General features: G+C 39.3%; 1 protein-coding gene across 1 annotated transcript in view; it reads right to left on the bottom strand.

The window, feature by feature from the left end:
• The window catches only part of cxxc4 (CXXC finger 4), a 44746-nt gene that overhangs the window by 19466 nt on the left and 1641 nt on the right, over positions 1-23639 (bottom strand). The gene's annotated exons all lie outside the window — the stretch shown is intronic.

Genomic DNA, 23639 nt, shown 5'->3' on the forward strand with positions numbered 1-23639 from the left:
GTTTGTAATAGACATTACTGACTAATAATCCTTTATAAATGATGAGTTTGAAGTATTAACTAATGCATTATTACAGCTGAAGCTGTGCAGCTACTATAAATGACCGTTAAAATTAAGTTTTAAGTTAAACGCTACTGTGAGCAGTCTTAAAGCCCTCTGTAAAAGAAGTTTTACTTTCATCCCAGCCCCTCTCAGGCAACGTCAAAACACAGTAGTCAACCAAAACCACAATCTTTCATCAGCTCTAACCCAGTGGCCTAAATTCCATAAACACAGGAGACCCAGCTCACAAAACCCAGGCCTGTATGTGGAGATCATGTGATATTAATGTGCAACCATTCATTCTGACCTCCATTCATCCTAAAACCAACAATCCAACATTTTCTAACAGTTGAAATTTAAACTCAATAAAAGCAGCCTTATATTTACTCCACATACACTTGGAAAATCCAGTTTATTGAGGGTTTGAATATTTAAAGGGGTTTTCACTTAAAACTTTTCAAAAGGACAACCACTGCTGAAAAATGTGATCATTAAATAATCAGTGTTTACTATAACAAAGGGAGGAAAATGGCAGATAAAAGCCCAAACACATATTTACTCATGCTTCTTTAAAATTAATTAGTTTAAATCTCACTGATCTAGTTTTTGATTCACCTTGTATCACAGAATAAAATCTCACACATACTCTTGTAGGTCTAATGTCTAAAAAGTGAGTGGCGTGAAGGAGATATGTTTGCTCCATTTATGATTCATGGAAAATCCCTGCCCACACAGACAGCTGAGGCTGCACCTTTAGGTCAGAGGCTGCAGTCTGTTACCAGGGTCACCTACCTGCTGCTAAGTACAGCAGAGCTGGCCTCCATTTCAATTAGCCTCACCTTAGTATTCTCGCCTGAGTAAAGCTATTTTAAGATGAGCTGCTACAAAGCTAACTCTCCTCTGGGAATAAAACCTTTATGGGAGACAGCAGAGAGAGGCTTTCAGGTGCTGCTGAGATTTCAGGAAAAACAAAACAAAGAGATGCGGCGGCGAGGTCAATTGAGCTCCACGACGGGAAATCAGAGCAGCGCGAGCGAGGGAGAAGGGCAGGGGGGAAGGTGGATCAGGGAGTGGGGGAGGAGAGGGAGACGAGCAGGACACGCGTTTGAGTGTGTAGATACCTGAGGGATCGGGTATGGAAATCCCCAATTTCTCCGCCAAGTTGCAGCCCTTTGAACAGCGGAAGACGTCAGCATGCACGGCGAGAAGCCATGTGGGTGTAACGAAGCGAGGGCTAAGCGAGGCAACGTGCTGCCAGTTCTCTGAAATGTTAAATTGAAATGCAAAGTAGGAGCAGGCCTCCTTGTTTTGAGCAGATTTCTCAGCATCTGTGTGGGAGCCCTTAAACTCAGAGGGTCTATATGCAGAGCTCTGCATATTTACTGTAAATCAACATCATATTTAGGTTAGGCTCAGAGAATACACACAGCCCCAGTTGAATCTTTAATTGCTCTCACTTAAAGGAAAATTGAGTGAAATAAATATTGGCATCAAACTCGTGAGAAACAAAAATGTCAGTTTGGTAAATAAGATCTTGAATATGTTTGCACCTGTCGAGTGCAGTGCCTGGAGTCTATATTCTGGTGACTCTCAGTCATACAGTTTTAATGCATATGAAACTTTCTTGGTTAATTTTGCCCTCATTGGCATTTCTGATATGCCTCTGAGTAAAACCCCTGACACAAACTACCGCAGTGTTGAAGATCAGGGTTAGCAGGTCTCACTGTGGTGACACTGGGCAGATCGCAGGTGTGAATGTGTGTCACTGTGTGGGCGTTTTCTGCAGAGGAAGCGCTGGACCTGCAGAGAAAATTCTCTGACAAGAGATGATATGCATCAAAATGTAGGATGAGGAGTTAATGGTGACTCATGAGACATATCTTTTTAGTAAGAAAGATTAAATAACAGGGCTTTAATAGTTAAGAGTAGGATAAATCTGGGGTCTACCTGTTGGATTGATTCAGTTGCAAAATGTTAAATGATAAATTTGGCTCCCAATTTGATTGCATCTCCAAGGATGGTTAAATCTTTCCACAGCTTTGATTTATGCCTCTTACTGGTTCCTTCTCTGTAAGTACAGGACACCATTGCCAATAAACTGATCTGAAATATTGATCACTCATTACTTATTTGGCCTGTAATTCTAGCCTCTTTAAAACAGTAGTTCTCAACTATGTGGGGGGCAACATCCCCAGCTTCATGAACATTCTGTCCACTGCCTTTAAAGATGATGTAGTTCTTAAAAGTTTATAAAACATTCCATCCTTTCCTTTGAAGGTGATGTCATTACAGTATCAATGTCCACTTAAAGTTTCTGTACATCATAAACTACTGTCCGCTCTTTCATTCCAGGCACACTTCTACCACCCCTGGAAACAGCTCCGCGACCCACTTTTGGGTCCCCACCCACCAGTTTAGAACCACTGCTTTAAAACATGAATTGCACTCCTGAAAAATTTGCAAAAAAATCAAAAGCAGCCTGCATGTGTGAATGCAAATTTAAGCTTCAACAAGCCCTCTTAAAAATTTCCAGTCGGGGCTGATGTGAGCAAATATTCAGGGTTGATGACGTTTATTTCACATGACTAGTGGAATCTCTGTGCACATAATAAAACTGCTTCATGTTTGTTTCTCTTGTTTTTTTTTTGTTTTTTTTTTGTGGCATTTTCAGGACATGTTATGTCCTGCCTTATTCCAGGCAGGGAAATCGCTTACCCATTTAAAATGATGAGTAAAAAGGCAATTCAGGACAAGAAAGTCAGGGGTAAACTGTCCTGAAATTTCAAGTGTCTATAGTATTCATGGGCTCTGGTCCTTGTTTTGATGATGTCGCTCACCAAAGTGGACTTCAGAAGCACTGGTGTCAACATTATTCTACAATGCATTTAAGTCAACTGTTACATTTAAGCGGTGTATTTGTGAGCTATAATAGTGACAGAAGGTAATAAAATCACATTAGCCTTCTTAACATAAACGTCAGTGACCCTGTCAAATGAAAAAAAGTCACCTTTAGAGCTCACAAACAGAAACACTTGTGACTGAAAGTGGCGTTCCTACATACACTTAAAGAATTTTAGAATCTTAAAAGACATGCAAACACCTTCGGCCAACATATCTGCCCATGCTAACAGGCCCGCCCACCAAGGTTACAGGGCCCCTCATAGACTCAATTAAAGGGCCTTCGTTGGATCTGATTTGATAATATCAGTGCACTAGGGATGCACATTATTATCAACAAGTCATCAGCCTAGGCAGATAGGAAAAGTTCTGCCACTTCTTACAACCAATGCATTAGCTGTACGAAAGAATAAAGCTCCAACCACATCTGCACTGGAGCAGCGCGTCGCGTCATTCGATGTGCTTCAGTTTTCGTCTTTAAAACACACAGACAGCAGCGCATCAACAGTTAAACTCCCCACCAGCCACTGAAAGCCTGCTTGGGGATCTCCTCCTTGACTCATCAGGTAGGTGAAAAAAAAAACACAACAGGGACAGAGGTGTTTCACCAGCAGCTGAGGCCTCCTGTTTATTCTACATCTGGAACCAAAGATGGCGCTAAATTTTTTTCTGTGCCCTCAAAACGGCTCAAACAGAGCTGCTCAGAGCTGTGGCAGCCAAGATGCGAGAGACAAAACAGCTGTTCTCCCGGGGAAACACTCTGCCAGCCATGGTCGGTGACACTGGGGATAGAGCACTGGCCTAAAGTGGCCACCGCTGGTGTCGGTTTGTTCATAGAAAATAATGGGGATGACTGTTTTGATACACATCAGATGGCGCTGACGTGTTTTGGGCTCAAGTTTCAGGAGTTTTGGGATGGACCAACAGATCTATGTCAGCTTAAGCCTTGTTAAAACATGATTTTGTGAGACTTCTGTCTAATCAACATGATCAATAATTTCCTTTAAAACCTTCTGAATATCAGATAAATGAAATAAAGGTTAATTAGACATCTAAGTTCCCAAAAAAAAATGCTAATTTCTGGCTATTATTTGAGGTATCAGGCTTTTAAGGGTTAAAGTGTTTTTCAAGGACTCTAGTTTGTTGATTTTCAGTCCTAAACTTTAAATTCTGTTTTAAGGTCAAACATTTGGTCAAACAACACTGAACATCAGTATGAACATCAGCATCAGCTAAAATTAATGTGTAAATATTTACATACTGGATACTGGCAAAAAAAAAAAAAAATCCAATATTGTGCATCCCTACAGCTGCATGACTTTTATTCATGTCCTGCATGGCTGTACAAAGTCATTTTAGAGAAGGGCTACATTGAGAAACAGTACATTTTTTGAGGGAATAAAAGAAAAATCCGCATTTGTGTTACTTTGATAAGTAATTATAGGCATTTTTGTGAAAATATTGTCGATACTGTTTAGGATGAACCAATTTCTTGCCAACCTTCATCGGTGCAGCACCAATGAGGCTGGGCCTTAAAAAACTTTCCCCTTTATCCCCCCCTCATGGGCAGCCTTGCATGCTTCAACTTCTTTGTGTAGTGTGTAATTAAAATGCCAAAATATGTTTCACAGACAACAAAAAAGGCATTCAAGAGTATTCTTTCTGTTTTCAACATCGCATTTGGTAACCAGTAATCTACAGGTCATACTTTAAACTGTAGCACTTTTGTTTCCAGTGTTTCCAAGTGCTTCTACATGAGATGCTTTGATGGAAAATGCTTAATTTTACACTTCATAAAATGATTTGTTGGCATCTAATACTGACATTTCAAGCTTTCTAAACTTTCCATGCACAAAGTGTGCACTACATAGATTACCGTGGAGAATTTGTCAACAGGGATATTTCTTAAGCACTAGTATCTGTTCCCTGTTTGCCATCCAGATGAGGCCTGGGACAGTGGGACAAGCATCTGACATCACACAGACTGTGTGATGTCAGTCAGATGCAAAAAAGTATATAGAGATTAACTTCATAATCCTTTTAAACATCCAGGATATAATCAGTTCAAGAGAAAGTGACAACGGGAATTGAAGTTAAAATACAGCTGGAGAGCCCCAAGAGCATTCACACAAGTGGAAAGTATTACAATTAGTCTATGTCAACTTTTGGTTCTTTTTGGAGACTTGATCCGATGATTTTTCTCTCCCATGGATTAAAGCCCACCTTTTCTGCTCTTCAGCCTCTTTTTTTACACGATAACATCATTCATTGGTCTCACTAGACTTACATAAAATCAGTTAAAAGTTTGATAAGAAGTCACAGGTTCGTTTAAGAGTCATGGCTGTATTTCTACAGGGAAATCTGATGCTACTTCCAGATGTACAGTGTTTCTTTTCATACTGTACTTATGAGCCATTTATGTCAATTTCACCTTTGTTTGAACCCTGTCTCCCTACAGAAATATTTTAAAATGTGCTGGTTTTATTTAATTTAGCTAGGATGCATTAAAAGTGAATGGTCGGCTACCCTGGTGTGCATAAAACCCTGCCTTTTTGACAAAAAAGGAAAACAAGGATTAAAGTCACAAGTCATAAGACTAATATTTCACCGGGAGCAAAATAAAACGAGGAATTACATAAGAAGGCTTTAGTAACACTGGAAGGTGAAACTTAACAAAGACGAAAACAAGAGAGACATGGTTAGCAGAGAGCCGGTGGGTAATGTAGAATGCTACAGTCTATGTTTAAGACAGTGCTAATCCACCAGGCTCCCCACTGCTCACTCACACCACAACCACACCGATCAGACAGGAAACTGGTCGCACTTTGTCAAAACACCGCTTGAACTGTGAGCAGATTGAAATCATTTATCTCCTCGACACAACGCAGCAGACAAAACAGGTCTTTTTGGGAGTGACATCAAGCTGAGGACAAAGGGTCTCTGTGCTCAGGAATGAAAATATCCACCTGATGTCATCAACCGCTGCATCATAAATCCATCCTCTGCCCGGGGGCCACACGCTGACTTCACGCCTCTGTGACACTCTCTAACCCTGGGGTTTCAATCAGAAAAAAAACCTTGAAATATCTTTCTGGGCATGGTGTCAGATGCTTGCCATGAAATATTCATAATGTGAGAACAGAGCCACAATAGAGGAGGTGGCAGCATGCGAGGATTTGACTTGCAGAAACTGAGACGCTTAAAGCACGCTGGCCGATTTCTCCCATCACCACTTGTCACAAATTGACTTTCACATCCCTTTTCTTCGATGAATAGCACAGAACTGTCCGTCATTTACCGCCTTTTAACCTCCTTAAAAAAAGTCATTAGTGCATCTGTAAGTCTAAAATACTTACGGTTTATTACTTTGCATCTGCTTTGCAAGCTACAATGAGGTTATAAAGATTGAAAATTTAGTCTGCAGCTCAATATCATACCAGAAACTCTTAAAGTTCAACAAAAAAGTCCATTCTGATATTTTTCTGTGCTACAGCTCATAGACTATGCACTAATCGTGTATAAATGGTTGATACCAGTGAGAAAACGTTAGATTTAAGATAATTCCGTCCCAGGCAAGCCTCTTTATTAGGTGCAATCTCATCAAGATGGACAAAAAAAAAACAAAAAAAACTGAAGCTCATGTTTGCCAAACAAGTCCAAACGCTCGAAATGATTTTTTTGAGCTGGATGTTAACTCCTGGGCGGCCCAAAATTCCTCAAGAGCACTTGCAACTAACAAGAAGGCACTGAAACTAAATGTCCCTTTCAATAACCACATTATCATGCAATAATAAGGTCACTTTAACAAAAGCAGAAGAGATGTTGTGATGGTAACCTATTACCATCCAGCCTCTGCAAAAAAAAAAACCCTCTCAAAAGACCAGATCTATTTCAATATCAACAGAAAAATGAAGTGAAATAAAGCAACAAAAAAATCTGATTTTCATACTTTTTTTCTGAGGCCTTCTGGGTTCTAAGAGAAAAGACTTGAGTGAACCTTGAAGTCAGAAAAAATTTACAAAATCAAATAGAATAGTTTTTAGACTAAAAATGTTGTGGGGAAAAAAATTCATGAAGCAGACATTTTTTTAATCAATGAAACTCTCATGAGCAGCACATGATGAAAGCAAGGTTAAAGAAGAGATTATAACAAGTCAAGAAATGTGAACCATTCAAGTCACCTCAAGTCTCACCACTGAGTTCTACAGTAGGAGTGCACACAAAAAGTATGTAGAAATATCTTAGAATGAAAGAGGGTAATGTATATGATATCTATGTCTTAAATGTTGAATTGTCTTTGCCTACATAATCTTGAGCCTTTTAGTACTACAAGGTTCAATTGATACACAGTGAAAACGTACTTATTCTCACTATCTCCCCCTTCCTCTTGTATGAAATTAGCTCTCTTTTCATATTTCTTTTCCTCTCCCATAGTAGTGTAGTACTGTGTAGTATTTTCTTTAACCCTCCCCATTTTGTTTCTGCAGGCTCACTGCATCTGTACCATCTTCTAATGTCCGGCTGGGGCTTTGACCGTGTGTCGCTGACCTTGTTCACTGACACCGCCACTCTGTTCCATTTTCGCGTTTTCTTTCACGTCATGTAAATCCACAATGTCTCTGTTTGCTGCCTCCATTACTAATGCAAATTTTTGCAAAAGTCAGTCCATCCTTCGACAGCAGCCACCACTGTATCCTGTCTTCATTTATGCCACAGATCACACAGTCTCTGAGTATCACTGTCAACTAACCACCAAAGTTACAGTCCTGCGCCAGCTTTCTCAGTTCTGCCAAATAACCTATTCTTTGCATCTGGTGCCCTCGGTTGGCACTAAGATGCAGTAACGTTCCACAGGCAATTCATAACAGAAGGGGAACTCCCCAGATTATGACATTTTAGGATTTTAAAGAAAACCTGTACATATTCATAAATTTCTGGCATCATTTTTGAACTGGTACACCCAAGGAGTCTTCTGAATGGTATCAAGGACAACTGGAGCAATGGTGTGGCATGAAAATCAACACAGACAGGCAGACAGACACGCTGCCAATTATAATAGTAAGATTTAAAAGTTTAGAGATTCTTGAGTATACTTCAGTAAAGTGTTGGGTCTGTTTAAAGGATGTTCCTAGCAGTATTATTTTTATCAACTAAAACTATGACCAAAAATGTTAGTTACTACCTTTTTCCATGAGAAAGAAGAGACTAAGGTCGTGTTCACACCTGATAGTCAGGGGACTCGGTCCGTTTTGGAACAGAAATGGCAACATTGTTGCACTTTCCTTTGGTTTGTCTAGCATTCACACTGCTCTCTTGGTCAAGCGGACCAAACCATCTGAACACCTACAACCTCTGCCCGCTAGGGGCGCCTTCGCCACAAACATATGGTGACCAAGAAGAAAAGAAGGTGTAGAAGAAGACGAAACTCCTAACGCCGGTATTTTCTTCCACATAAACAATGAAAAACACAAGATTTACGCTGTTTTTGCTCTTGCATTTCGGCATTATGAGCAGCCGGCAAGGTGGTGAGCTGTCCAGCATGTCGTCCTTTACACAAGATGAATAAATCAGCACAGACTACGACGTGTTGCCATGGCTACACAGACGCGAAGTGAGGTACCAACATGTATTTGAGCATGTTAAATCACATATAAATCCGTATATCATTACAGTTTATGCCTCATCCTGGTTTACAAGTTGGTCTGCTTTGTGTTCACACCTCAAACGAACTGCACCAGGGTTCGTTAGGAAGCGGACTGAGACCCCTGTTTCAGGCGGACCAGAGTCCGCTTGTTTGGTCCACACCAGAGTTTGTGTGAGCATTCACACCACTTGAAACAAACCGGACTACCAGGGAAAACGGACCAGAGTTCAGATAAAGTGGACGAAACAGCTCTGGTGTGAATGCACCCTAAGACTAGCTCAAAATAGCTCCTTGATGACAAAAACTCTAACGATAAGTGAACTTATTTTTTGTCAGGAGACTACAATGAGACTAAAATGTAATTGTCAAACATTCTAAATCTATAATATTCTCAACTGTGTGCCAACTTAAAATATTTGTGGGTTTTAGTAAAACACCTAAGCTTACACCCTGTGAGACACCCCCTGGCTCTACCGTTGGTGCTGCTACCCAGATCTGACTGACCTGGTTGTGCTGAATAAAAATATTATTTATTAGTTAGACTTTCGAGTATTGGTGGCACCAAGTAGCGAGGGTGCTGTTGTTTAACTGTTTAGATGACTATCCCTTGCGTACATCAGTGATCTCCAAAAGATCTGCCCTTGTTGGGGTCAACAGGAAGTGACAGGGGGGTTGAGAAAACTTGGAGGTAAGAAAGGGTAAAAACAAACAAAAAAAGAATTTAAACTTTCTTATACAATGTTACTATAGTATGTCTTTTTAGACGTTATTTGTCACTTCATATTGAAACCTGTCTTCTTTTTCAATGCCAACCATTCAATTACAATAAAATAACACACATGAGATATCAAAACCAATAACCAATGTTAACATGAAAAAAATCTGCTTGGTGTCACCAAGTATTCCCTCGAAATTCTTGTAATAAATAACTAGATAATTTATTGTAAAAAAAAATAATGCACAATATTGCGAAGCGGCATGTTAACTTTAATATTTGCTATCAAAATGTCCAAGGATTTTAAGTAATTTAACACAAGGAGGTTCCTGGCAGTGGCTAACGCTAGACAGATCAAAGTATGGGAACTCCTGGTTTGCTTCCCTGTGTGTATACATAGCTAATAGCTGTGCACATGGAGTGCAGCTCAAAAATATTTGTAATGTAGATAAAATAAGGTTTTGTGTAAAATCTTCCTTGGTCTGGTCCCTTTAAGGCACTGGTCTATTTATAATGAACGTCTGCCACCAGGTCTAAACAAACATCATCAGCTTGGGCACAAAGAATCATCCACTTCCTCATCCAAATAGGCAGCAAGTGTTTAGTCTCGCTGAAAAACACTTTGGACTGGAGAAAATGTATATATATATATACATTATATATATATATATATATATATATATATATATATATATAAATTGATGACAAACTGAAATGAAAAGCTCTGCCAGAGAGATCAATGTCTGATTGTAAAAGAGAGACAACGAGACCGAAGTAAAGCAGAAATGTACGCTGATGAAAATCCTCAGACTGAGAGCAGATCATCTACACCTTGGGCTTAATTCAGGTCTCATCTGTTACTGCTTGACCTCAGAATTAAAGGATTATTTTAAGCCCATATTATGACTCCATAGTGACTTGTTGCCCTCCTAAAAGTCAATCTCTCAATTAAAGTCTCTATTATTGCATGACCAGGTGATCATGATGAAAAGATGTGGGCAAATGTTTTTTTCTTGAAGATCAAATTCAGAAGACACCTTAGACACAAAGCGATTCAGCAAGAGAGGAATGAGCAACTCTGATTTATACAAAGAAAAAAAATCAAGCACTTACTAAAAATCCTTTATGGACAGAATCTAGAAGCAACTGTGATAAATAACGACCACAAGTCATTCGTGAATTATCGATGGTGCTGACAGACTCTAACAGTAGAATTTAAAGCAGGACGATGTTGTGTCTAAAGATGTGGCCATTTATTTCAATTCCACACCATTTAAACAAAATCTTTCTGGTGAGCTACAGCACTGTGTAGCCAAGTAAACAGGTAAGTAAGCCCATCTTTCACTGCAGCCAGCTCCTCTTACCTGAGACTTTCCTGACCGATGACATCAGAAATGCAAAAAAACAAGGGCTGATATTTGGAAGGTGTGTTTTTTGGGTAGTACTACTCAAGCCAGCTAGGAGGAAAGGCTAAGTCTGCTCCAACAATCCATCTTTCTTTATGGAGCTTTATGTAAAGATGAAGGCCCAAAAAAATCTAAACCTGAACAAGCATGGGCTAAACCAACTGTCAAATCATCTCAACAGCACTACAGCTCTGATAAAAAGGACACGAAACCATCTACTATGTTCAAATCAAACAACCTTCAGTAATGGAAAATAAAACCTACGTGGGAAATAAAGAATTGTAGTTCCTCAACTGTCCCCTAGAGGCTCATTGCAAAAGCAGAGTACTCCCCATTAGGTCCCATATTAGAGATGCTTATTTTTACAGTGGTTGTATGTTAAAAGCCATGTTCAGTAAATCAGTTTTTGACTTTTTTGATTATTTCAAGACAAAGAGCATGAACTTAAAGCCCGGCTTAGATAAGCAACAGGTTGTTGCTGTTTGCAAGGAGGAAGTCTCAGCTTTATCACTATGCATGTTTCTAGATAACAGTTTCTAACTGAACGTTATTATTGGTTAAAACTTCTGTGTCAAATCTGTGCCATAGTGGTCTGTACCATTGTGAGCACATACTTGTATGTCATTGTATCCCGTGCTGTGCTGCAATATTCCACCAAAACGCAACTTGGAAGTGTGGCTTTTACGTAGGTTCCTGGTTCTGTCACCACATTTCCTGCTCGTTTGTGTCAATAAAACCAGTTATGGTAATATTCTGAAGCTGATCAATACTGAGCAGCAGTTTATGAAAACTACAGTTACTGGACAGAAGAAATTAGGCATCTGGGGCGCGCCGGTAGTCGAGTGGTTAAGGCGCGCACCATGTACGTGGGTGGCCCAGGTTCAAGTCCGGCCTGTGGCACCATTTCCCGCATGTCTCTCCCCGCTCTCTTCCCTGTTTCTGAGTCTATCCACTGTCCTCCTCTATCTAATAAAGGCACAAAAAGGCCCAAAAATAAATCCAAAAAAAGAAATGAGGCATCAGAGAAGAAGGAAACATGGCTACAGAACCAGCTGAGGCAGAGGACCCGGGAATTTCTTTGCTCTTATTCAGACACTGAGAGAGACATGAATGAGGAAATTCAGTTCAGATGTTTTTGGATGCCAGCAAGAAACTCTGACCAGTTTCTGGGCGCTGATGACCTAGTGGTTTAAGGCACTCCCTATGTACACAGGTGGCCCGGGTTTAGGTCCAGGCTGAGGCCACTTGTCTCTCCCCCACGCTCTCGTACCTCTTCAATGAATAAAGCCATTAAAATTAGGGGTTGACTGATAATTGGCCTGGTCAATTACTGAGGTGGATATTTGGCATTTGGCGCATTATCAGTATTGGCCATTTATTTTAGTTATAATCGATAAAGTCAGTTAAACAAAAGGTACGCTACTTGGGTTTCACTGCAAAGTGTGTCTTCCACTCTGGCTTTGCTTTCCCTCTCCACAGTCACACCAAATGTCCTGTACACAACACAATCTGATCGACTGGATGTCACGAATACCAGGCAATCAACACTTATGTGTGGGTGGAACTGACACAGTGAGCTTATGGCATCACTTCCTGTTTTCCTGCTGCTACGGGGTTGCTCTGTGCTGTTTCTCACACAGATTGGCTTGGTCTGAATTGTTTATTTTTCTTCATTTTTTGACTATTTCCAATTTTACTTTTGCCACCTTAGGTACTTTTCGTACGTCATGATGAATGCATGTCAGTTCCAAATATCTGTTATCGGTCTTATGAACTACTAATAACTGCTATTGGTATCAGCCCTGAAAAACCAATAGTGACCCACAATAAAAAGCCCCAAAATATAATTTTTTATAATAAAAATACAAATTCAGACTAGCTCTATCACAGTGTTGCCTAGTGGCGTTGGTCACTTTCAGGAGCTGACTTCCCTAGTTTTCATGCTGGCTTACTAAACTTTCTTGGGCAGGCTTTATTTGTTGAGGGAATTAGTAAAGAGTTGCAACAAATAAGTAAATTTATTTACTGAGGGGCTAGCCCGATGAGATGAATCATTTCATTTTCAAGGGGGTCCCAAAATTCAGGTAGAGAGCTGAGGATAATCTATTGTCTCACACCAGTTCTCACAAAATGCCTGCAGACATTTCACAGAGACCGGAAGTCAACCGATGCTACCTAGCGGACCAATCACAAGGCTTTTGGCCTGCATCATTTTCGAGGATGTGCAAGTTGCCTGTGGCGTAGAACCCTGTTACGGGTTCAGAGCTATGTGGATCTATGGCTAATGCTACAGTGTAGATTCAACACATGAGTATAAATCAGGCTTAAGAGTAAGCATTTCTAATATGGTGATAGCCATCTTTGGGCTTCATATTGCCTCTTTAGATGGTAATAGGTGACATCACTGAACCTACATCCATGTTTATACAGTCTCTAAGGTGGAATGATATTATTTGTTTTATATTTTGGCTTTAGCTGAAATAATCCGCCAACAATACTTTGACACATGCTGCATAGTTTTACATTTTTCAGGCATCTCAATATTGGATTTGGAAACTTGGATTTGTGTTGATTCCAGAAAAACTGCAATGCTAAAGTCTTTGTAAAGTGCTTTAAAGCACATAGAACGAAGAATAAAACGTCCAGCAACAACTTTCCTAATCAGTGCCTCTTTACTAGCTTCCTTTGTTAAACTCAACTGGATAATGGTAATGAATCCATACAGGACAATGTACTCTGAGTATTCAACTGCTGCATTAGCACTCACACATACAATATGCATAGAAATTACAATAAAGATAATTCTTTGAGGAAAAAAAACAACAGTTTGTCACAATACCCATTGCAATCCTATGATGCCCTGGCTTTTCGATGACTTTTCTCTCACACTTTTTCATACAGGCTCTCAGTAATGACGAGATACCTTTTAACTTCTCAGCCGGAGTCAGCATCAATTATTTATTCTCATCTGTTTAAAATTTAAAGTGCCACACATTAACGTCCTCCCGCACCTGCTCTTTCACGCTGTCCACCCTCCACTGGGCTGCTTCCCACCCCCCACATCTCTGTCTCTCTCTTTCCCTCTGTCTCTCTTGCTCGCCTTCCTTACACCATAATAAAGCCAATGACAATGAGTTCTCTCTCGCCACTGAACCAGGGATGTTAAATCAAACAGGGGCAGAGGAGGCGACAGACCACATAATGTAAGGCCACCGTCCAGACGCCTCCGATTACGCTTTGGCCTTAATTAGTGGCGGTGGTGAAAACGATGAATTCTTTAACAGTGCCGTGCGGTTGTGCCTCTGTGAACGCAGCAAAAGGCCTGAGGAGGACAGCTACTCTGTGCAAATGGAAGCTGACAGAAAATCCACACGGCACGACCAGTCTAGAAGAAAAAAAAAGGGCATGACAATGAAAAAGGGGGCCTGTGCTCTTAGGTAGCTCGCAGGGAAGATGTGTATAATTAAGCGGTCTGCATCGTGGTTCAGATGGCAAAATCCTATTGTCTTGACAGGAGCTTAAGGTTGCCCTTTAGGTTGAGACGCGTGGCAGCGTTCAGGCCTCATTTTTCCTTTTTTTTTTCACACTCCTCCAGACCTCTGCGACCAAATTAATCTGCAGTTTTAAAGCTTGAATAAATCCAGTAAGTTAGGGATCTGCAGATCTAAAGGCCGTCTGTCCCTCAGGCTTTTTTTTTTTCTCTTCTCCATTTTTTTTTTTTATTTCCTTGCCCCCCTCTCCTTTGCCCACGGAGATTGGCTGGCAGCACTCGGTGTTATCTCCGGGGAGGCAAAGGTTGGGGGGAGGGGGTGAAGGCCACAGATTCGTCCTTATCTATTCTGAGCACACCTTAAACAAATTAGACCTGGCTGCCGTGGCGTATTTGGCGCCGGTGCTCTCATTAAGGGGGCTGAATCCAAGCTATTTTCCTCAAGGTCCTGCTTTCTAGCATTTTGGGCCTTGTCTTTTATCACAATAGCAAAGGTTTCCAGGCAGCCGTGGCACCTTTTCATCTCGCCCATTTCATGTAGTCATATCAACGGTGCACAAAGAGAAGCGAGGAAGAGAGGGAGAGAAAGAACGTGTCCTTATACACTATAGGATGCTGTTTTCCTGCTCAGGATGGATGCTGGCCTTTGACATTTGTTAATTGAAAGAAGAAATCTGTCGTTTGCCCTTTTCATCCTCTTTCTACACCACACCGCTTCAGTTTTAAAGGAGCTTGTTTGGCTGTTTTTATTCAAGGATTTTTAGCTTTTTCTGCGCATTCTGAAGGTAAAATACAGCTCTGGTGTTGGAGTCAAATTGTTCCCATCAGTGTAGTCAACAAGCCATTGAGCTGGCACTCAATATGAGAATGCTACATTTCTGTCAAATGGTTGAGTTTAGGGAGGATGTTGCTTTAGAAATGTATCTGAATCAACCCCTAAGTTAGAGTCTGTTTTTATTGAGTCAACGATGATCAAAAAAAGAAAGAAATTATACATGTATAAACAAGTTTGGTTTGATTTCAAATTGAATGTATAGGCTCATAAATATTTGCTACTGAAAAACAATGTTTTTCAGATTGATCAGATGCAAGGGTGTCCATGAGGGGGACAAAATCACGGACCATTGTAAAGTTGATTTATGAAAACCATATTTTATATTTAACCTCTATAATAACTACTTATATCAAAATAACAGAATGCTCATTTGTATATATGCTGTATTACAATATAGCCTTTTTCAAAATGTCAAAATGTAGACACTTTTTCTTAAAACAGAATTACTGTTTCAAGTAATAATAATAATAATGTGGATTGGCACATTGACAAAACCATTTGGAAAATAATGTTGGACAGCAAAGATAAGCTATGATGTGCACAAATGTAAGGATGCCCACATAAGTACAAAGACCTGATACAACTATAAGGGGGAAATGATGAAATTGCAAAAACTGGCAAAAGTGGGTTAAAAGTGTCATAAATTGGCAAAAAAATACGGTAAAAAGATGCAAAACTGGGACAAAAATGGTTTTCAAAGATTAAACATGGGTGGAAAATGGTGAAAAGCATTTATAAAGTGGAAAAAAATGGTTAAATGAGAAAAAAATGGGCAAGAAATTAAAACAAGGGTTAAAAAATGGCAGCAAAGTTGCAAAAGTGGTTGGAAAAAAATTAGTAAAGGGTTAGAAGTGCCAAAAATAGATTACAAATGCCAAAATGGGTCAAAAACAGTGAAAAGCGGTTAAACAGCGGTGAAAAAATTGGTTAAAAGTGGCAAAAAGTTGCAAGAATTACCAGATAAAGTAGTAGGGAGGGGTTAAAATGTGGCAAAAATGAGTTACAAGTTGCAAAAAGCAGCATAAATGAGTGCAAATAGAGATGAAAAGCAGTTAAATAGTAACATGAACAAATTAATTCAACATCAGACCACAATAACAGCTTCACAAACTTTTCAACTCCTAGATGAAGTAACTATTATCCCTGATCATATGAAATGAATGGCCTCAGTAGAAAAAGAGCCACTCAACAACTTTCAACAAATATTGAACTAAAAGAGACTATTAGGCTTTCATTAATTAAAAACATGTTATTTTTCCATGAGTGAGGGTATAATGGGGCAGGATGGTACAGCATCAGCAGTACTGAAAGCTGAGCTGGAAGAGCCTTCGATTTACTGGACTATCTATGTTCCAACCTTCACCTATGGTCATGAGCGTTGAATAATGACCATTAGATGACATTGTGGATACAAGCGGATAAAAAGCGGGGTCTTTGAGACAAGGTGAGGAATTCAGACATCCAGCATCTGATCAGGATGCCTCCTGGAAGCATCCCTTTGGAGGTCTTTTGGGCCAAACCTAGAAATGGCTGGAGGGGTTTTACATCCCGTCTGGTCTGAGAAAGCCTCAGAACCCCTCAAGAATTGGAAAATGTTGCTAGGGAGAGGGATGTCTGGGCTGACTAGCTCAGCCTGCTTCCACCACAACCTGGCCCCAGATAAGCAGAAGATAGATGGACACATGGATGCTATTGTTCATGAAGTCTTTTTGGAAACCGTAATGCTAAAGAAAACGCCAAGAAAAACTTTACCAACAGATAACTGTCTTACTCACATCTAATAAAAGCCAAGCCCCCACAGGACCCACGGAAATACACAAATACTCACGCTGATATGACTGCAAGCCAGTATGTAGTAGCTGTTTGTCAGTCACTAGGTTGATCTATAGTTAGTCTGAGACAGCATTTCCTAGATGACCACCACTGCAGACTGGCCCAAAAAGCTCCCTTCAGTATTCAAATAGCTAACATCACTCAAGACTTTGCTCAATACTTTATACAATAACTTTAGCCCACTAATGTCCATGGTTGCATTCTTTGATTCAGTTCCAAGCAATGACAGAACCAACTGAGCTACAAACAACATCAGTTATCATTTTGAAAATAAAAAAGTATGAATGTATGGCATCAGTTTTGGTAAACCAGTAGTTCACAACTAGATGAGCCTCAGTCCCACAAACACCGCTTAAATAATTAAAAAATTAGGACCAAACTTTCAAAAGGATTTTAACTAACCACATAAAGAAATCAAATGAAAAAGGGTTGCAGTTAGAACCTTACATGAAAAAAACGACTGAACAAAGAGAAAAAACATGTTTAAAAAGCATAAATCCATACATTCAATTTTATCCTGTTGCACTTGATAAGATGTTGATTTGGGTTTTATTCTAGATCTTGAAAGATTAAGACATTATCTGGCAAACAGCTTTTCTATCCCAAGAACATAAAATAAACAAGTCAAGATCTTGCAAAACAATGAACATTAACTCTTTATCACAGCAAAATGGAGTAAGAGAATATACAGTTGTGCATGTCTGCTCAGGGCTTCCGTACATAATGGGCTTTTGCAAATGTTCTTTTTTCAGGTTGACATTTCTGACACACTGAAAACAGCCATGCGACCCATTTTTGGGTCCTAACCCAGCAGTTGAGAACCATTGTTGTTGACTACAGTTTCAAGTCATTGGTATTAAAGGATAGCAGGGTTTGTTTGTTTTTCCTTTAAAACAGCAAGCTAGGAATTTCCAATCTTCATATCCATTCAAGAACAGTATGGACTGTTGACAGTGTACATTCAGAAAGAACTATGATGATCTGTCAACTTTCTTAATTTTGTGCCACTCTCTGTTGTTTTCTATTAATTTTTTTTGTATTTTTTCATGAAGCTATCGACTCTTTTCAATAAGAATGAAATGACTAGTCTAACCTTAAATGTCCATCCCTAACTCAGTGTTCCTGATATTGATTAACAGACACTACTACTCACCTACTGGAGACTAATCTTATCCTCATGCCATTAAAGATATGAAAAATTATTAGGGCTACCAATACTAAAATTTCTTATCATGATTAATTACCAAATGTATGTTGTTGTGACTCAGTAGGTAGTCCGTCTGCCCGCAATCGGAAGGTTGTGGGCTTGATCCCAACTCCTGCAGTCATGTGTCGATATGTCATTGGGCAACACGCTCAACCCCAGTTTGCTCCCACTGCTTTGACGGTGGCGTGTAAATGTGTATGGATGTGTATGAATGAGATTAGTTAAAACTGATGGCTAATCTTCCTAGCAAACGGCAGTCAGTGTGTGGATGTGGAGTGAATGAGGTGCAAGGGTGTGAATGGGTAGGTGTGATCTGCGGTGTAAAGGCACTTAAAATAGGCAGAGGACTAGAAAAGCGCTACACAAGCTCAAACAAATTTACCATTTTAAACTAAGTGTAACTGACTTTCTGTTTGGATACGGACATGCTTTAACTTTGAGAAGAAATAAGATCAAAAATCATGACATAAACTTAACCACAGAAAAAGGAATTTGTTATGGACTGAAAAGAAAATAAAGGGCAGTAAAAAAGTAAAAGTTTGATATCACTTTTCACTGGGCTGTTTAAAAGGGAAATGAGACATTATGGAGCAGTGTTGTACTTATTTTATATCACTGTGGCTGCAGGAAGACGTAGAAGTGGATTAACCAAAGTGTGCAAAAAGGGACATATTTAGCATAAAGCATATTTATTAATCATGATTAATAAAGGTCCTAGATTTTTTTCCTCTACAACACATGAGGAATTTCTGAACTTACATAAAAGTGTATCGTATAAAAAGTGTATTGTATCGTAACTTCATGATTTTTCCCACAGTGTGAACTCTCTCAGTAGATAGGAAAGAAATATCATAATATTCTGCCTTTCTTGTCACAGTATTCAAATTTTTCAGACATTTGTGCCATTTTCAAAAGTGTTATATCAGTTTTCTCCATGGTTGCATGTGGAAGTTGTTTTCAATCTGAATAAAATGACTTGGTCGACCTAAAGTTTTTATCCCAATTCAATGTGCATGACATTGAGCAACACACAAAACAGTTTACCTACTTATTCTAGAGACAAACCTTAACCCCCTATTATTAAAGCTATAATAAATACACAACATAAAATTCTTTTATTTGATTTTGTGTCACCATGAGCAAAAATCTGTCATAGTCATTAAGGGTTCGTTCCCAGATGAGCCAAGTTTAATTGAAAGAAAGGGAATAAACTTGTATAATATGCGCCAGTTGTAACATTTTCTTTTTTCAAAGCCATTTTTGGAGAAGTTTAAAAGAGGATGTTACAATTGAGACACTTGTTTGATGCTGAATACAAAGTTCTCTATAACACTGGGCTTTCTCTCCCAGATGGTGTTCCCAAGCAGATCTGACAATTTAACTGCAATCAAAATAAGTCTGACTATTCTTGTGTTTTTTAGACAAAACTTTCACCACACTAGGCCACATACAAACAGCTTTCATTTCACAATCAGAGAGTAGAATCAAATCCATCTTTAGGTGAAATGCAAATATTTGATGCCCTCAACAAGACTGCAAAACTGTAATTACAGGTTGGATCATGGATCCACGATTACAAAATGCAGCCTTAAAAACTACATGATGATGAGTTTTAGTCCAAAAAGGTTGATCTTTACACAATCTGGCAATCAAAGCATTTACATTTACAGAATAAACAGCAAGGGTAGGATTCTTTTCTAATATCTTTGCAAAAAGAAAAGTAGAATCGAGGCAAACATGTGAGGTAAACAGAGGTGAAAACAGTCTGCCCATGTACCACTGCATTTGAAAGTTAATGAAGGACCTTTGAGCTATAGGAGCTCAAGCTATGCAAAGGTAACTGCTTGGGAAATGTTAGGTTAGATGAGATTCCTTTGCCAGACTAATCCATCCTGGAGCCTGAGAGCAGCACAGACACAGAGCGAGAGAGCGAGAGAGAGAGACGGATCTGCAGCAGAACAGCACAGCAGTGACACAGGGCAATTCTCTAGGGCCTTGCATTAGCGCGCTAAATTAAAGGGGGTATTAGATTAAATTGGCTCTCCGATTTCAGGGGTGTGAGTAAAATTCTGATTTGCATTTTCCACCGCTGCTTAAGATATAATTAGTTCAGGGTGATTCCCATGTGGAAAACACTGACAGCCAAATCTAACCGGCTGCCAGTAGCTTATCGTCTTCTTCCAAGGCGAAAGGTGCACTCGGATCTTGTTTGTTTGTTTGTTAATGTTTGGTAAGAGTGAGGATGCAAGTGTGTTTGTTTGCATTTGTGTGTGCGAGACAGAAAGAGCCAGAAAGTTCTCTTTTCTTAACTGACTCCAGGACCTGATTCGTCCCACTTCTCAATCAAATCCCTCTGAACCCAGAGCAACCATTAACACCACAGAAGAAGAAGTCCCTGTTAAAGCTCATATAAAAGTTTGTGGAAGCATAAGCAACACTTCGCACCTCTGAGATGCCTTTAAACTCCAAAGCCATTTCCGCAGCAGAAGGTGCACCTGTAATTACAGATGCCGAGTCAAAAATAACAATTACAGCCACACGGCTCCATCATATGAATTACTCAACTCAGTGGAGGAGAGGTTTTAAAGCAAGTGTGGATTTGTTTGGGGGGGGGGGGGGGGGTTCACACCCTGGGTAATTCTAACTGTCTTTGCAAATGGATGTTTTCCAAAAGTGAGTGTACCCATGCATTATGAATGTGAGGACAGCTTCCTGGACACCTGTTTGGGACACCTGCTAGTACATGATATATGCAGTCAACACTAAATGAGCTCATGAATGTCACTTCTGGTGTCCAAAAACTGCACTTCAGTCACATGGCAGCAACCAATACATTAAGGCATGTAGACATGGTTAGGATCATGTTCTGAAGTTCAGACCCACATCAGAATGACAAATGATTTAATTGTTGTTTATGCCAATAGACAACAGTAAAATCCAATCATCTACTGTCCATTTAGGTCAGCTTATGTGAATTGTAGCCTCAGCTTCTTGTCATGTTCTTCTAAGAACAATAAAGCTGTAGCAACAAAGGTTTATTTGAGTTATTGCTGCCTTTCTATCAGCTCAAATCAGTCTGTTCAATCTCCTCTGACCTCTGCCTTCAACAAGGCAGTTTGACCCAGAGAACCACCACTCTCTGGATTTTTTCTCTTTTTCTGACCTTTCTCTGTAAACCTAGAGATTGTTGAAGCTGAGAATACCAGTAGATCTGAAATACTCAGACCATGGCATGTTCGAAGTTACTTCAATTACACTTCTTCTGTAATCTGATGCTCTGTTTGAAGTTGCATTGTGTTGATCATGTGTAATTCAATGGTTGCTGCCATTTGTTTAAAGAGCAGTTTAACAGGTTTTTTGTCATAAAGTGAATTCTTAGTGTAGAAATCTATATGGAAAACTTTTTATGTCATTTTGGTTTGTATTTGGACCCCTTGGAGCTTAATTATCTTTGAGCTATTCTTTTCCAAAAGGCATCTTCAGCTCAGAACTGAAAAACCCTTTTGGAGTTGAAATATCTTCCAGACCCTTAACCAAGTCCAGCTGCTCCCTGTGGATCAAGCTTTATATTACTATGACCTGGATGTATGAGAACCTGCACTGATATCTTTGAGCTGGGGAAATATTGCAAATATTTTCACTTTTTTCACTATGTTTTCAACTTTTTTCAAATGGTTTCCAACTTTTTTTTCAGTGTTTTTTAAGTATTAAAGCATCTGAAGGGAAAAGATGTGACAAGTTAATTTTCACAGGAAAGAGTCTGAAAGCTCTCATTAGGAACTTCTGAACAGTGTTGTTTTGGCGACCCCTGTGGACAAAGTAGTACCTATTATCTCTTTGATAAGTATATCCTGCATATATCTATACAGCCCCTGTTAAAATATTTACCACCTTGGATGTTTTACCCTTTTACTGATTTTATAAATCAATAAAGGTGAATGTAATTTGTTTTTTGGGAGAAAAAAATATGTAAAACCTTAATGATGCAAAAGGGAAAACAGATTTCTACAATGTAATGTCAGTTAAATAAAAAATATGTAATGTAAAATTAGTGGTTGCACAAATATTCACTCACTTTAAAGTGACTGACCTAGTTCAACAGAGGTCCAGCCAATTGGTGGTAGTAGTCTCACAATAAGTGAAAACAGGGGGGGAAGCAAAGAGAAGCCCCTGCACATCACCACAAACACACCATCCCCATTGTGAAACACAGTGGTGGCAGCATCATGCTGAGGATGCTTCTCAACAGGCTTGTGAAGGTAGTGGGTAAAATGAATGCAGAAAAAAATGGTAAAATCCTGGAGGATAATCTTATCCAGTGCAGGAAGACTATTGTTTGGGAGAAGATTTGCTTTCCAGAGAGACAACGATTGAAGCATAAAACAAAAGCTACACAGAAATGGTTTTAAGACAGCAAGGTGAATGTTCCAAAGACCAGACCTCAATCCAATAAAGTATCTGTGGTTGTACTTGAAAAGGGCTGTTCATGCTTGATCCTCATGCAGCACAACAGAGCTTGAGCAGTTTTGCAAAGAAGAATGGAGTAAATCACAGTGTCCAGATGTGCAAGCCTGATTGAGACCTACCCATACAGATTCAGTGCTGTGATTGCAGCCAAAGAAGGATCCACTAAATACATTTTGACATTAAAGAGGGTGTTTTTTGGTCAAAAAAAAAAAAATTATATCAGTCATGATTGATTAATAAAATCAATAAAAGTGTAGAACATCCAACCCCATAGGAGTGGTTGGCATTTAAACAACTATATAAACATAATCTATTGTTTTACTCTTATATTTCATAAAGAAGCATCAGTATTTATTTCAATTAGTTTCTTAACCATTTAGGGATGCCTCTCAAGAGATGTTTTTCATGTTTTTTAAAGAAGGAGGGAAGTGGGCAGCACAATATTCTGTTGAAAACTTGTTAACATAGGGACATCCACTAAACATTCAACATAAAAACATACTTCCCAGCACAAGGATTAATATCTAACCTGAAATCAGGATTAAAAAAAAGGCCCTGAGAGTCTTAAGTTTGCTCAGAGCAGTATAACTTTGAATTTGTCATAATCAAAATTAGAGCAGGACTGGATTAACAGAAAACCTCCATGTTTAACTGCATTATAAGAAACATGAGGTAACAAGAGTTGAGTCACATGAATAAGTAATAGCATCTCACATGAAGCAAAAGTTTTAAAACAAGACCACATATTTGCATTCAGGTGTAATCTCAATCCCCTTGGATCCTTTCATAAAGCCCTTATCACTCAAAAGAAGCACTATCAGATGAAAACTACTAAAATCATAGATTGAAGCAAGAATCATTCAATCTGATGTAAAAACATGCATAATAAACAAAATGACCCACACATGTTCTGTTTTTTCCATGTGCGTATCAGAAAATATTTTGTAATTAACCTCTTGTTTCCTCTCTGTGTAATTGTTTAATTAATGAGCAGATGATCCGGCCTCAGGTTGCATGTGTTGGTGACTCATCCACTGAGACTTGTGTAAAGTCAGACAGCAAGTTCAAATTTTCACAGTGAAGAAAAACCACATCTGCAACT

The sequence above is a fragment of the Cheilinus undulatus genome, linkage group 4 (assembly GCF_018320785.1).
Source record: "Cheilinus undulatus linkage group 4, ASM1832078v1, whole genome shotgun sequence".
In the NCBI taxonomy this organism is placed as follows: Eukaryota; Metazoa; Chordata; class Actinopteri; order Labriformes; family Labridae; genus Cheilinus; species Cheilinus undulatus.